At 32.8% G+C, this 15,738-nt stretch overlaps 1 pseudogene; it reads right to left on the bottom strand.

Moving 5' to 3' along the window:
• Positions 1-4,699: 4,699 nt before the first annotated feature.
• Positions 4,700-5,499, bottom strand: LOC101284128 (40S ribosomal protein S3a-like; annotated as a pseudogene).
• Between the last annotated feature and the right edge of the window lie 10,239 nt (positions 5,500-15,738).

The following is a 15,738-nucleotide window of genomic DNA, read 5'->3' as shown; positions in this document are numbered from 1 at the left end:
ACCAGGAGAAACCTTAGTCAACATAAAGAGAAGCAGAAATGACAGATATGATGTAATTAGTAGTCAAAAACTTTAAAAGAGCTGTTGTATGTTCAAGTGTTTAAAGAAAAGCATAAACTCAATGAGGAGAGAGATTAAAACTATGAGAAAGAATCCAGTAAAAACTGTAAAGCTGAAAAAACACAACATTTGAAAAACATACACTAAACTAGGAGTTATCAAACTTTTCCTGTAAAGCGCCAGACTGTAAGTATTTTAGCCTTTATGGGCCATACACTCTTGGTCACAACTATTCAACTCTGCCATTGTAGCACTTAAGCAAAGTCTATAGACAATGTATAAACAAAGAAGTGTGGTTATCTTCCTGTAACGCTCTATTTACAAAAGCAGATAGCTAACTAGATTTACCCTAAGGGCCTTATTTGCCAACCCTTGCTCTAAACCATTCAATTATAATTCCCAGGACACTTTGAGGTTAAGGAATTGGAGGTGTGAAGCATGGACAGCATTCTGTGTCTGTGAGAGAATTTTTCATCGTGAGATGGTAGCTGGGCTTCATGTAGTTAAACACCTGAACTGTCCCAGACTTTGAGGATTCTTTAAAGAACATTTGATCTAGACCTCTTTTCCTAGCAAAAATGCAGGAGTTCATGACATATCACTGTGTCTGCTGCCAAAACCAGAAAAAAAATCAGATAAATTAAAAACAAAACCTCATAAATTAATATCATGAACTATTTAGATAATCTAAAATTCCAGGGAGAGACGAACCCTTCTGAGATGAATTATGTGGAAATAAACAAAGGCAAACCAAGTGAGAACAGAGGTTATTTATTCAGAGCTTGCTATAGGAAGCAAGTCACAGCTACCATCATAGCAGCTGGCAGAGACTCAAAGGCAGGCAGTGTAGTAGAAAAGGTTTATGGTGGAAAAAAGAGAAGGCTTAGGTTTGCTTCCATCGGAGGCTGTTAGCATGGGGAAGCTGGAGGTAGCTTAACTACAAGTGGGGCATTTTACATGATTGTTTCGGGGAGCATATTTGGCTTTCTCCAGTTGGCTCTGAGTTGTAAGTGAGGGCAAAAATTAGGCAAGCCCATAGTCACTGTCCAAGTCCTGACTGTTCTGATTGCTGCAGAGACTTTGATTTGCCTTTCTTGACTGTTTGCTACAGAGTGTGTGGGTCACATGTCTGCTGTCATATACGGTCTTGCCATTGTCCATTTGTGTGTTCATCACTTAGGTCAAATTATCTCCAAACATTTCACTCCTGGGGGCATTTGCAGATCCTGGATACTAGCTGAAGACTGGGTAAGAGTGCTTTGGAAAGAGAAACCAACTATTTTTTAGCAGCTGTGCACAGATGGAGTAACACATTATAACCTGAAGGTCTGCAACCACCTGACTATGCTTCCCCATGAGATAACTGTGTGATAGGTTATCGGCTATTCTGCTATCTGGCTATTCTGTGAACAGTGTGAGAGCCTGAAGAATTAATTTGAAAATTTCTAAAAGACAGAAGAAAATCTCCCGTAGTATTGACTGGTTTAGGAAACAAAGACCTGGTAAAGAAAGAGATAGCCTTAAGCACAGTATACCGTCCTCTACCTTAGGCATCTGCCTGTTTATGATGCTGTACGGGACAGGTAGCTGAAGAGCTGGGCAAGAAATCTCTAAACTCTTGCAAATGTTCAGAGCTGAAGAGACAGAACACTATGAGGCTCACAATCCAATAATTTAGAAAATTTAGAAAGCACACCTGCAAATAAAAGTGAAACAAAAGACGACTAAGTCTTCCCAAAGCTGCAGTCCAGCCCTGACCAAGATAAATTTCTGAATGGATTGAGAGGATAAATAATTCCCTTACCTTAGTTGTCTGACAGTGTAAAAAAGAGAAAAATATGTACAGTGAGAGAAAATATGTATATGTGAAATCCTATTTTTTGACAAAATGCCTAGCATATACCACAAATATTTATAAACTTTCAATTTATAAATATACAAAAAGTAATACATATAATTAATAATCAAGAAAACAAAGAGACAATAGCAGCAAACCCAGAAATGATCCAGATATTCATTTTATATATATAAATTACATATATTTGAGTTAAGTATCAAATATTTTAAAATGTGTTTTAAGACATTTGGACTTCTAAATAAATTTGATACATTAAAAATTATATGTAAGAATATACAAATAACTAAGTAAACCTAAAGCTGGAAAGTAAAAATACTGATTAACCTATCAAACAGTAAGGCAGAGTGCACACTCATGGAAATAAAAATCCTTGTTTTCCTATAAGAGAAGAACAGGCTATTGGAGCTAGAGATGCTACAGATGGACTCACATATAGCAGAGATTTAATATAGGATAAACCTGGCAGCATAAATGAATGGTGAAATGAAATATTGTCCAAAGACATTGATGTTAAGTGGCTTAAAATATGGGGAAACGTAAAAACTCGTTCTTTAACTAAACCTACAGACAAAGGAGTTCCAAAGAGATTAAAGGAAACATGCCGAAATAAAATTTGAAAAGTTATAGAAGTAAATGAAGAAGGCTGTATTTGTGACAAAGGAGCAAGGGTAATAGCTAAGAAATATCACACAAAATTTCAAAAGACAAACTATAAAACAAAACAAAAATGGTTAGTGTGATACATCAAAATTAACAACTTCTCTTCAATTAAGGACACCAAAATCAAAATTAACATACATGGAAGACTGTGAAAACATTATTGTTTGGTCCAAGTCAGAAAGGGAATATTTAGGATATAAAAGGAACTTCTGCAAATCATCAACAAAAATTCTGCAACCTAGATAGAAAAATGAGAAAGGACCTGAATCTGAAGAAAAGGAAGAAAATACTTGAGAAAAATTTTTAAATGAATAAAACAGAAACCAGAGATACAATAAGTAGGATCAACAAACTCAAAAGTTGTTCCTTGGAAAGAAAACTGAAAATATTGAGAAAACTCTGAAAAATTAAGAAAATGTAACAGGCGGTACAATAACAATATTAGAATTTAAAAAACAATAATTACTAATACTATAGTTATTACAAATTATTAGAGGCTATGAACACTGTGGGCAAATTATTTAACACTGATATTAAATGAATTCTATGAAATAACAGAATTTCTAAGAGTCGAATCTAGAAGGAAAAAACCCTGAGTAGCCCTTTAACAACATACAAAAATAAATAAATGTTTTAAAATCTTCTGATACGGATCAACAGCAATCTTAGATGGTTCTATGTGCAAATTTTATTAAACCCTAAAGGAAAAAATAATTCCATTATTTAATTTTTTTCCAGACAATAAAAGAAAGGAAATAGTCATCAGCTAATTTTGTAAGGTCAATATAACATTAGTACTAAAATCTGCTAGGTCAGTATGAGAAAAAAATTACTAGCCCCATCTTACTCATAAACAAGGATACAAAACCTAAACAAATATTTATTAACCAAACCCAGGAATATATAAAAAATATAATTTACCATCATCAAGGGGCGTTTACCCCAGGAATGTAAGATTGACTAAGTATTAGAAACAGTTAAAATAATTCACCTTATTGAAGGAAAATATCATATATTCATTTCAATAGAGGCAGAAAAATCAGTATTCCAAGAAGTACAACATAAGCTCATGGAAAAATTCTTAGCTAACTATGAACAGAAGGACATTTTCTTAAAACATTAAAAGATATTCACCAACAAATTACATCAGATATTATACAATGATAAAATTTATAATGATTTCCTTCAAGATCAAGAACAAAGCAAAGTAGCTCACTATCACCACTATTAAGTTATTTATGGAGCATATAAATGTCTACCTAGAAAACTCTAAAGAAACTACAGCTAACATAAAATTCAGTAAGTTTATTAAGATTGCAGATATCACACTCTATGAAAATCAATTACATTTTTACAAAGAGCAACAACATAAAATATAATTTCACAGTTATGTACCATTAATAGGATTTAAACTATAAAATGATCAGGAATAAATCCAACAAAAGTTGTTACAGAACTTTCAGTAAAAGGTTTATAGCATTATACTGAAAGATTTTAAAATAACTAAATAAATGTAGAGATGGATCATAAAGATGTAAATAGGGCTATGGAATAAATGTAATTCTAATGCAAATTTCAAAAGATATTTTATGGAAATTGACAACCTGATTCTAAATTGTACGGGAAAGAGCACAACCTAAAGCAGGGGTCCCCAACCCCCAGGCTGCTCCCCATTGCTCCTCATTGCTCGCGTTACCGCCTGAACCATTCCCCTGCCCCCACCCCTGACCGTGGAAAAACTGTCTTCCACGAAACTGGTCCCTGGTGCCAAACAGTTGGGGACCACTGACCTAAAGAACAGCATAGCCTTATTGACAATTAGAACATAAAGAAGCCCCCAAAATATGTATGCACACACACAAAGCACATGGGCACACATACACATTTGAACTGCAAGAAAACAAATTTAATTTACTTTCTCACCATATATAAAAAATTAGAGATAGTTTAAAAATGTAAAAGGAAAAGCTGTAGAATTTTTAGGGGTCAATATAGGAGAAACTCTCAATAGGTCGGGAGGAATTTCTTCACAAGCTGATTCTAAATTGTATGGGAAAGAGCACGAACTAAAGCAGAGGTCATCAACCACCCCGCTGCGGACTGGTACCAGTCTGCGGCCTGTTAGTAACCGCATTCCCTGTAGGGAATGACTTCTTTCAAGTCATTTGTCTACAACTTTTGGGTCATGATTTCCATAATCTTCTTCCGGATTTTGGGGACCTGTGGTCCTGAGATTAAGAGGTTTTATGAATCTGGTTGTTATATGTTCTTTTAGTAAAACCAACAGAGACAAGATGAATTAAATAACCATCAGTACTCTTGATCTCAATATAAACTTCAATCATGGTCTGCCATTTTTAGATCACAGAGCACATTTTGTCACTGGTAAGATTCATGTCATAGAAGTTGGTCAGGCAGTTTTTGCCCAGATTATCCTCAGTAATTAGCCTGAATTCTAGGTCCAGATTCATCATTCTGAAACTCAGCAAGGTTCACTTCAAAAACACTACTGTTGGGGCTTGCCTGGTGGCGCAGTGGTTGAGAGTCCGCCTGCCGATGCAGGGGACACGGGGTCGTGCCCCGGTCCGGGAGGATCCCACATGCCGCGGAGCGGCTGGTCCAGTGAGCCATGGCCACTGAACCTGTGTGTCCGGAGCCTGTGCTCCGCAACGGAAGAGGCCACAGCAGTGAGAGGCCCGTGTACAGCAAAAAAAAAAAAAAAAAAAACCCACTACCCTTGAGGTAATCATATGCAATTTTGGTTCTTTGAGTCTAAAGTTTTTCGAACATTACTCACATTGAACATAGGTAATTAGTGCTTTTACATCATACCAGTATGTTTTAGAAAATGGATCAATTACTTTCTTCTTGGCTCCTTCTTTGCTGCCTTTTCTAAGATGCTTGTTCTTGCCAATGACCATGGTGCTGCTCTGAGAGACAAAGGTCTATACTATTTTATTTTGCAATTTATACAGGCAATGCAAAGTTCCTCAAACCCAATCCATAACCTCCGAAAAAGGAAACTACTTAGTTTTTTTAGAGCCCTCGTATACAATGGGTAAAGAACCATCATTCCATCCTTTCCTTGTAACTTCCAAAAAAAAAAATTTTAAGTGAAAAGCAATTTAGGACAGAAAGGATACTTGTTTTGAGGAAATGATAAAGATTATGGTAACATGTTGCTGTGGCCTGAATGTCTGTGTCCTCCTTGAAATTTGTATGTTGAACTCTTAGTACACAATGTGATGGTAGTAGGAGGTAAGGCCTTTATGAATTGCTGAGGTCATAAAGGAATAGCCCTTGCGAATGGGGTTAGTGCTCTTATAAAAAAGACGCCACAGAGTTAGCTCACCCCTTCTGATCTGGAAGAAGGTCTTCAGCCAACCGTGCTGGGGTCCTAATCTCAGACTTCCAGCCTCTAAAACTATGACAAATAATGTATGTGGTATTTTGTTATAGCAGCCTGAAATAAGACACACGGCTTATTGATTTTAAGATTTAACGTCATTTGAAAGGTTCTGAGATGATTTTTCAATATAGATTCGTGGGTAAATATTTATTTCCACCCTCCTAATATCAAATAAAAACTAATCTGGTTCTTTACACTTAAATCATAATTGTTATATTTTTTCTAGTTTCATTAGCTTAATATGTACTTTAGAGCTGCTCTTCAATTTTGCCTTCTCCAATTATTAGCATAAGGATTTTTTAAGCATATAAGTATCCCATGAAGTGTAAGAATAATTTAAACAGTGAAATGTTATCACTTATATTAGAGTTATCATTGCCAGTCATTCTAATACAATAATTACGTCTAATAAATTGGTTACAACTTGGAAAGCATCCTGCATGAATCAATATAATCTGCCAGCTTCTTAGTTGTCATAGAAACTGATTATAGCAAGGATGTTTAATGCAACACACACTTTATGCATAAATGATTAAACTGCTAAAGTTTAAAAGTGAGCCTAATCAAAACCATGTTTACCACAACTTTCATTATCACTCTATATTTTATCTAATTCATCATTTCTTTTTAAACTTGAACCAAAACAGTATATACAATATAGAAATGAATAGATACAGGATATATTTTAGAGGTAATACTTGAAACAACTAAGCAGAGTTTTCTGGGCACATATACATGATCCAGTAAAGGAAATATTTTGTCATTCAAAGGTTTCATCCATAAACCATTAGAACAAAATTATATAAGTCATTATTTTACACAAAATGTACTTTATAAATTCCTTCTTTTCATGTGTTTGAATAAATAACACTGAAACATAAAAATATTATAACTCAAAGAAAGAAGCATCCTTATCTCAACACAGAATATTACTAAGCCTACTGTAAGCCTAAGATATTTTACATGAAAGAAAATCATTTATCATTCAGGAGAAAAGCTAAAAGAAGTGTGAGTACATTAAGAATATCCATGAAAGACAAATAATTATATATATAATTGTATATATACAAATATGAATATACATACATATATATGTATATATATATACATACATAGAGAGAGAGAGAGAGAATAGTAGTGTAATCCTGTACCCATCATTCAACTTCAATAATAAAAATTTATGACCAATTTTATTTTATCTTTATCCCCACTGGTTAACCCCATTTCACATTGTTTAAGGAGCTAAACCAAGAGATTATTTCATTCTTCCTTATATATTTTATATGTACCTCTAAAAATAAGCAATCTTTCAAAAACATGATTATAATATCATCAACTATCATAAAAAGTTCCTTATTATCATCAGCTATCCAATGAGTTTTCTGATTTCTCCAGTTGTCTCATAACATTTCTTTTTTAATAGCCAGGGTAACAAATTACTTAAAGAGAAATGGAAAATGATTAACCCAGTCTGAACAACAAATTTATGACTTAGGTATATAGTTAATTCAACTAGTTGCAACAAATTTTAATACTGTGTTAATTTCTGTTGTCACATTAAAGTATTTTGAAGATAATTACTGTAACTTATAAAGGAATAAGCATGCATCAGATTAGAATATAACCTCTGCTGCTTTTAATCAAGAAGGTTGACTATGTGATTTCTGGGGTCATTAAAATATGTTAACAAAAAAATTACATAGAAATAATAACATATTTAGAATTTTTAAAGATTAAAATTTATAACTTAAAGAGTATAAATAAAAAAGAATTTGGAGATTTATAAACCCTTTAAGAGATTAATCTTTAGGAATGCTCTGTGCAAAATAGTGAGAATGTATTAGTTAATAAAATGACAATATAATTATTCTGCCAGGTGATATACACAGCTTATCTGCATACATGTGAATGTAACTATATCAATTTTTTCCTTCAACTGGTAAGATGTATTTCACAATGCATTGTATCTGTCAAATCATTCTCTCAGCACATTTACTAACAAGTGCAGGAAGATGACTATTGAGACATCATGAGGTAATCAACAAAGAACACATGTTTGTATTCCACATTGTATTATTAACTGCTTAAGAAAAACTTGTAGGTTTTATAAGCTATAGTCTATGCAATATACTTCCAAAATAATAAGACATGAAGTCAACTATTACATTTTTTATTCAAAATTGAATGTTTAAATTCTTAATGTTGTCTTCATGAAGAAATTCTAAAATAAGAGAATCCATGCCTAAATTATCTAACATAAGTAGAAAAAAACCCTTAAATACTGAAAAAATTAAAAATATGTAATGCACAGTGTATCCACAGGTACCACGCTAATTGCTGATTATAAACAGAATAATGATGTATTTTATTTTCTAAAGCAATATAGTTTGAGAGTGAAAGTGGGCACTAATAATAATTATGCTGAAATAATACATGTAAAATAAGTCTGTCAAGGGCAACAAGGACTTCCTGGTTATACTGCAATAATCACAACAAATTGGTCCCTACCTTCATAGAACTCATTAAAATATGATAGTTATCTTATACATAAACCATAAAATATAAATTTCCAAATTATTTGAGTTGAATAATCATAATCATAATGGAACTGAGTATGATAAGAACAAAATTGTATTATCAAGCTTGCTGCCCATGTCAGCAGTATTATGTGGCAATCATATTTACAATTAAAACCTTTGTCTTATTACATATCTTTTAAACTTGCTCTGCTATTACAATTTTTTCCACCAGATGGTAGCCAATAAAAGCAGGAAGCAGAGAAATTAACAGAGTTAAAAGAAATAAAAGTAAACTGAAACAAAACTCAAATAAAAAAATTAATTATAGCTAGAGATATACTTATGCATGTAAAAATTCTATATATCAAGTAAGTACAAACAACCATTTTTAACCTTCTTTTTTGAAACAAATATTGTTTTGATATTGATTTTATGCAAATTCTTTAGGGTTAACTTGGATTTCTAGGCCACTGTGACTGTTAAATAATAATATACAGGAAAATGCTAAACTTGAGCACTGGGATCAATGTTCATTTTTGCACAGATCATTCACAAACATATGAAAACAGACTTATCTTAAATATTCCTCAAGTCATTGCTTATTTAAAAGAAGCACTGTGATGTTCTAAAATATAATTTTTAGAATATGCTTTTTGTGACAGTTCTTTTAAAAAAATCCATCCATCCTTCTTATCTTGCAAAAATCAGATACATGGAATTATTTCCTCTGTGTGGAGTCCTCTCCTCTAGCCTTGTTAGTCTTCGTTTGTACATGAAGTATTCATTATTTGCAAAAACCAATTATCATCCCTATCTGGATACATTAAGATTTTTTCTACAAGTCTGTTCCTCTCTATCACATTTTAAGCAACAGTTTATATGAATTATTCATAGTTCCCATATTGTAGGAAAGGTTTTTTTTATTAAATTTGATCATAATAATAGTTATTACACCAGTCATGGCAGTTTTATGAGTCTTCTTCAATGCCATTACCTGGAAAGATTTCAATCAAGAAATATAAAGGATGCAAATCAATTTCCATAATGAAATTAAACTGTACCATCTACTCCTTCATTTCAGCAATAGAGATGATTGACAGCTTCTTCCTGATAGCTTGAGCAGATAAGATTCAGATACAGAAGCAGAGAATGGCAGATTATTTGCTCTTAAGAATTTCAGTGGCTTTTTCTTCATTGTTGCTATTTGGTGCTTGCTAATCTCACTGAAACATAATATTTAACTCAGAATTTGTATACAAATTTATTTTCAAGCATAGTATTTTTCTTGCCTAAAAGTAGTTGATTTTTCTCTAGTAGTTGTGATTATAGCGGAATAAACACAGTAGCAAGTGCTATGATACTGTTTTCCTCCTCATGACAGTGCAACCTCATTTTGTATAACAAAAATGCTATGTTATTGGGAGGAAAGAATGATGAGTTTTCTTCTGGGTGTCAAATTTTTAATAAAAATATCAGATTTTTATGGTAATAATTTTCTTCTAAGAAATATGTATCAGATTCTGCTCTCAAACAATGAAGGGAGGTATTCAGTTAAGTCAAACTGTAAGATTGCAGATAGACTAAGAAATTTTCACAATGAGAGGTTACGATGTCTGTGAGCAGAATTGCTGTGAATACATGCTGTATGTCCCCCGGTTTAGAAGAGAGGATCTGTAGACCTATGACCACACTCAGTTCTTCCTCAAACCACTGAGTGACTGAGCAGGTGACTGGAGTAGCAACCATTGAATTCTACTCCTCCCTAAAGGTACCCCAGGCTTTGAACATAATATGATATAGCAACATTGATCTTTTACAAGAATGACTCTTCAACATTGTTTAAGGCAGTGGCACCAAACAGAGATCTTACAGCTTGATACTTTATTGTTCTCTTCAACACATATCCACAGTTAATAACATTGGCTTAATATTTAAAATATCTTCAGCTTAACGTCTTTACTTTTTTCATAACTTGTAGTTTCACAAATACTTCTGTGTTTGGGGGTAGTATTAAAATATAATTAGAAACAAATTATTTTTAGTGAAGCAAGACAGAAAATTTAAAGTTCACTTGGCAGCAGTAATAGTCACCAGGTTTCATCATGCTAGCCCTACTTATCTTTCATGCGTTAACTTAAACTTTACTTCTTCTAGCCTTTAATGACTCTCAAACCTGGTATAGGAACCTCTTCTCTCTGTTTGTCTATATCTTAGTACTTGTCACCATGAACAGTTCCTGTTTAATTGTTTATGTCTATATCATACTATAAATACTTTCTAGCCAGAAATATTGGATATATATCCCAGGTCTAGAACAATGACTACTCAGTGCTTGCTTATTGATTTGAATGAATGGATTGATGGATGTACAGTTACAAGGTAAGCAGCTTTCATAACTGATATGTGTATTCCAGAAAGATCTCCTCTAATCAATAAGCAGTTGTTCCTCTCCTGCTGTATAACAGACGATAATGTTCGTTTTTGTAACTTATAGTGGGTTTCTATGCTGTTCATCCTCTAGTTGAATTAATATCAGTAAGAGTTAGTATCATTCATGAAGCCATAAAATTAATTTGAATTTAATTTTTAAATCATGTTTATAAAAGTACATTTTAAAAACCAAAGGCTCATACAACATATGCACAAATTTTATATATTAAATTATTTTAATATAAAATTTCCATACACTTAGAACTAGCTAAAAGTACTCTTAACAGCAAAGTTAAATAACTAAATATCCTGCAAAGTTATTGAATGAGGGTCACAAAATTAGACTTGATATGCCTAAAGAATAAAGAAAAAAGTATCAAAATAATTTATGCCATTTTATTACTCATAAAGTAAAGCCATCAGACAGGTGGCTGAGTTGAGAGATGATTGAGCTATAAGCAGATTTTTCCCATGAAAACTGAAAGCAAAAGAAGGATAGGCAGGAGAGGAGGAAGAGGAGGAGGAAGAGGAGAAAGGAAAAACAGTACAGGGCTTCCCTGGTGGCGCAGTGGTTGAGAGTCCGCCTGCCAATGCAGGGGATATGGGTTCGAGCCCTGGTCTGGGAAGATCCCACGTGCTGTGGAGCAACTAGGCCTGTGAGCCACAACTACTGTGCCTGCGCTCTGCAACAAGAGAGGCCGCGACAGTGAGAGGCCTGTGCACCACAATGAAGAGTGGCCCCCGCTTGCCACAACTAGAGAAAGCCCTCGCACAGAAACGAAGACCCAATACAACCAAAAATAAATAAATTAATTAAGAAGAACAGTACATGTTACTACAAAGCTACAGTAATTATGGGAGTGTGGTACTGACATAAGAGTAGACATATAGATCAATGAAAAAGATTTTACAGTTTATTAAAAAAAAAACCCTTACATTCATGGTCAATTAAATTTTGACAAAGGTGCCAAGATAATTCAATGGGGAAAAATAATATTTTCAACAAATGGTGCTCAGACAACACAATATCCACATGCAAAGACCTCACATCTTGTACCTCATACCATACACAAAAATTAGCTTAATGAGACCTAAATGTAAGCGCTAAAACTAGAAAATTCTCAGAAGAAAACAAGAGAGTAAATCTCAATGGCCTTGGATTAGGCAATGGCTAATATTATATATGAAACCAAAACCACAAGTGACAAAAGGGAAAAAAAGAGATAAATTGGACTTCATCAAATTTTAAAACTTCTATAAACACAATAAAGTGAAAAAACACCCCAATAGTTGAAAGAAGATATTTTCCAATGATATATATAATAAGGGACTTGCTTCCAGCATAAAGAACTTTTACAATTCAACAATAATCAGACAAATAAACTAATTTAAAATGAGCAATAGATTTGGATAGAGATTTCTTGAAAGAAGATATACAAACAGCCAATAAGCACAAGATGCTCAGCATCATTAGACATTAGAGAAGCGTAAATCAAAGACCACAATGAGATACCATTTCACACTCACTAGGAATGGTTATAATAAAATAAAGATGAGCAATAACAAGTGTTGGTGAAGATGTGGAGAAAGTGGAGAAACTGGATTCCTCATAAATTGCTGCTGAGTATATAAAATGGTTCAGCTCCTTTGGAAAACGGCTTAGGAGTTCCTCAAAAAGTTAAACATAGAGTTACCATACAACCAGCAATGCTATTCCAAGAGAATAGAAAACATATGCCCATATAAAAATATGTAAATATTCACAGTAGCATTCTACATAATACCATAAATGTGGAAACAAGTCAAATATCCATCAACTGATAAATAAAGAAAATATACCCATAACATTGAATAATATTCAGCAATAATAAGGAATGAAGTACTTATACATGCTACAGTATGGATGAACCTGATATCATTACATTAATTGAAAGAAACCAGTCAGAAGTGAACATATATTGTATGACTCTACTTATAGGAAAAGTCCAGAAAAAAAAATTAGAGCAAATGGAACAACAACAAAAAACAGCAAGCAATATGATTTTAATCCAATCATATAAATAATCACTTGAAATGTGAATGATACAAAGATATCACTTAAAAGATTAGGACTGTGAGACCAAACTATATGTTCTCTAAAAGAAACTCACTTTAAATACAAAGACATAGATAGGTTATTTTTAATTATAAGAATTTTTAAATTTAAACTAAAATTTTAGAAACATTTATTAAACTATGTTTATAGAAAATGATGTAATGTCAATGTCTTAATGAAGTCAATAAAATAAAATAAACAGCCTGGGTCACATTTCTTCCTTTTTTCAACTTTTTATATTTTAGTCAAACCACAGGGGATAACAGTAAACAGCACTGTGGAAAGCCTGATCTGAGATTCTACATTTTAATAACTCTTCATGTCAGTTTGTTGTTGTTGGATTTTTTTTCTTTATCTTGCTTTCTTCTTTCCTCAATATCAGGGGAATCCAACTGCTTCAGTTTCTGCAAAGTGCATTCTAAAGCCTCCTTTCCCTTGTAGCAACAAAGACAGAGTACTCAAAATACACTGTGAGAATTTTTTAAATTAATATCCTGAATGTCATAATAAGCAGTTTATTCTAAATCAAATTGAGTGGCTTCTGTATAAAAAAATCATTAACAGCCAACACTATTACTACACACAGTAGATAGAAAATTTACTTATCTTTTTATGTTTGCTATAATATTTGTCAGACAGAGAAAGACAGGTATCAACATGATATCGCTTGTATGTGGAATCTAAAAAAATGGTACAAATGATCTTATTTACAAAACAGAAATAGAGTCACATATGTAGATAACAAACTTAACAGTTACCAAGGGGGGAATGGAGGGGAGGGATAAATTGGGAGATTGGGATTGACATATATACACTATTATATATAAAATAGGTAACTAATAAGAACCTACTGTACAGCACAGGGAACACTACTCAATACTCTGTAATGACCTATATGGGAAAAGAATCTAAAAAAGAGTAGATATATGTGTATGTATAACTGATTCACTTTGCTGTACAGCAAAAACTAACACAACATTGTAAATCAAGTATACTCAATAAAAATTAATTTAAAAAATAAAATAAAATCTGGCATTGAAGAAATCTGACAGCAAAGTAAAAATAAGTAACTGTATCTTCCCTTTACCTGACTTCCATGTGGAGATGTTTCTAGATGAAAAATAAAATGGACTACAAATAAGCAGCAGCTATTTTCTCAGCCAATTCAGTTTTGAAATTCTCTGATAGGTGATGTGCCCTTTGTGTTTGTTCATCTTGAAAATTCGTCTTAGTTTATATATTTCACTTTCTCAAATATAAAAAGAACCTCTGATGGTCCATGCAATTTCTGCTACTCGATTGAATGATTAGCCAGCACTGGAGGAACATCTTGTGTCTGGCTGCTTTGCTGAAAATGCTTTTCCTTTTCATATGGAAAAAAATCAGTTAAAACAATTCAACCTTATCCAAATATATTATTATTCAAAAGTCTTTGCAGTTGACTTTATTTTTAATATTTATAGACTAATGGATGACAATATGACTAACAAATACATTTGTAGTGCAATTTTCTAAAGATTTACTCAACTGAAACACTTGTTTTGAAAGAAAGTAAGGTTTATAAAGAATCCCTAAATCTTTTGTGAATTCTATTAGGCATGAAATAATGTTATCATTTATTCAGTGAAGTCTGACTATAGACAGATGAGGATCTGCTAACAAAAGGAAAAGTAAATGTGTAAAAATTTCCCTAGGAAGCTTCTGAAAACGTAAATATTTTCCTAGCAGAATGTCTATAAAGTACTAAGCAGTTTGAGCACAGTCACAACCAAATGAAATCCCTCAGATATCTAGGTTACTTCTGACCTGGATCTATTAATAAAGAAACTATAAATATTCTTCAGATTTGCCAGAATAGGTTGGCTGAACAGCTGGTTTTGACAGTTGTGTTTTTTTCCCTATTTTGTTTGCTTGTTTATCCTTCCATATATACTGACACGGCAGTGCAAGTGAAATTCATTTGCACAAAGTAGAATTTTTTTTCTTTTAAAAAACCAAAGAATCACTATGTGCTAATTAATATTAAATGCAAGTATTACTGAATTGTACGCTATTTTGAAGGCAAATGTTATAAAGGTGTGGTGTTTGTGTGTGCAAGTATGTGTATGGGTGTGTACGTGCATGTTAACACCACATTCATCAGTTCTGGCAAGTAGCTTAAGCTTGTAGAAATATAAAATTTCTCTCTATGATCACTAGGAGTACTCATATTAAAGACGGTAGAATCTGCTATTTACTCTTCCTGGTCAGTCATAAACTTAATCCATTGTTATTATGAAACTACTGACAAAACTAACCCTGCTTATTACTACATATAGTTAAGGGATATAAATAGACAACCACTAGAAAATATAAATTTTAATCTAATCTACTTTTAATTTAAAAATGTTAAAACTTTTTTGACAAGTGCTGATATTGTTTAACTAAAATTTACTGAGCTATGTTCTTTAGCAAATACAGGAATGAGAATATCTAAATTACTTTGAAAGGACGATGGAAAGTCAGTGGAATTGACAAATGATTCTTGCTGACCGTACATATTACAAAATAAATTAAAATAAATATAAACATAACTTTGTGTTGGAATGGAGAACCTGTATGGAGAAGGTAAATAGTCCCCCTCTAGACTTTCTTTTGAGAGAAAAGCAGTCCACTAATGAGAAGGGGAGTATCTTAGTATTTTGGCATTCATCAAGAAAAGTGATTT

Source organism: Orcinus orca, chromosome 12 (genome assembly GCF_937001465.1).
Source record: "Orcinus orca chromosome 12, mOrcOrc1.1, whole genome shotgun sequence".
NCBI lineage: Eukaryota > Metazoa > Chordata > Mammalia > Artiodactyla > Delphinidae > Orcinus > Orcinus orca.
Note: the sequence above shows the minus strand (reverse complement) of the source record. Positions and strands in the feature narration are given on the sequence as shown.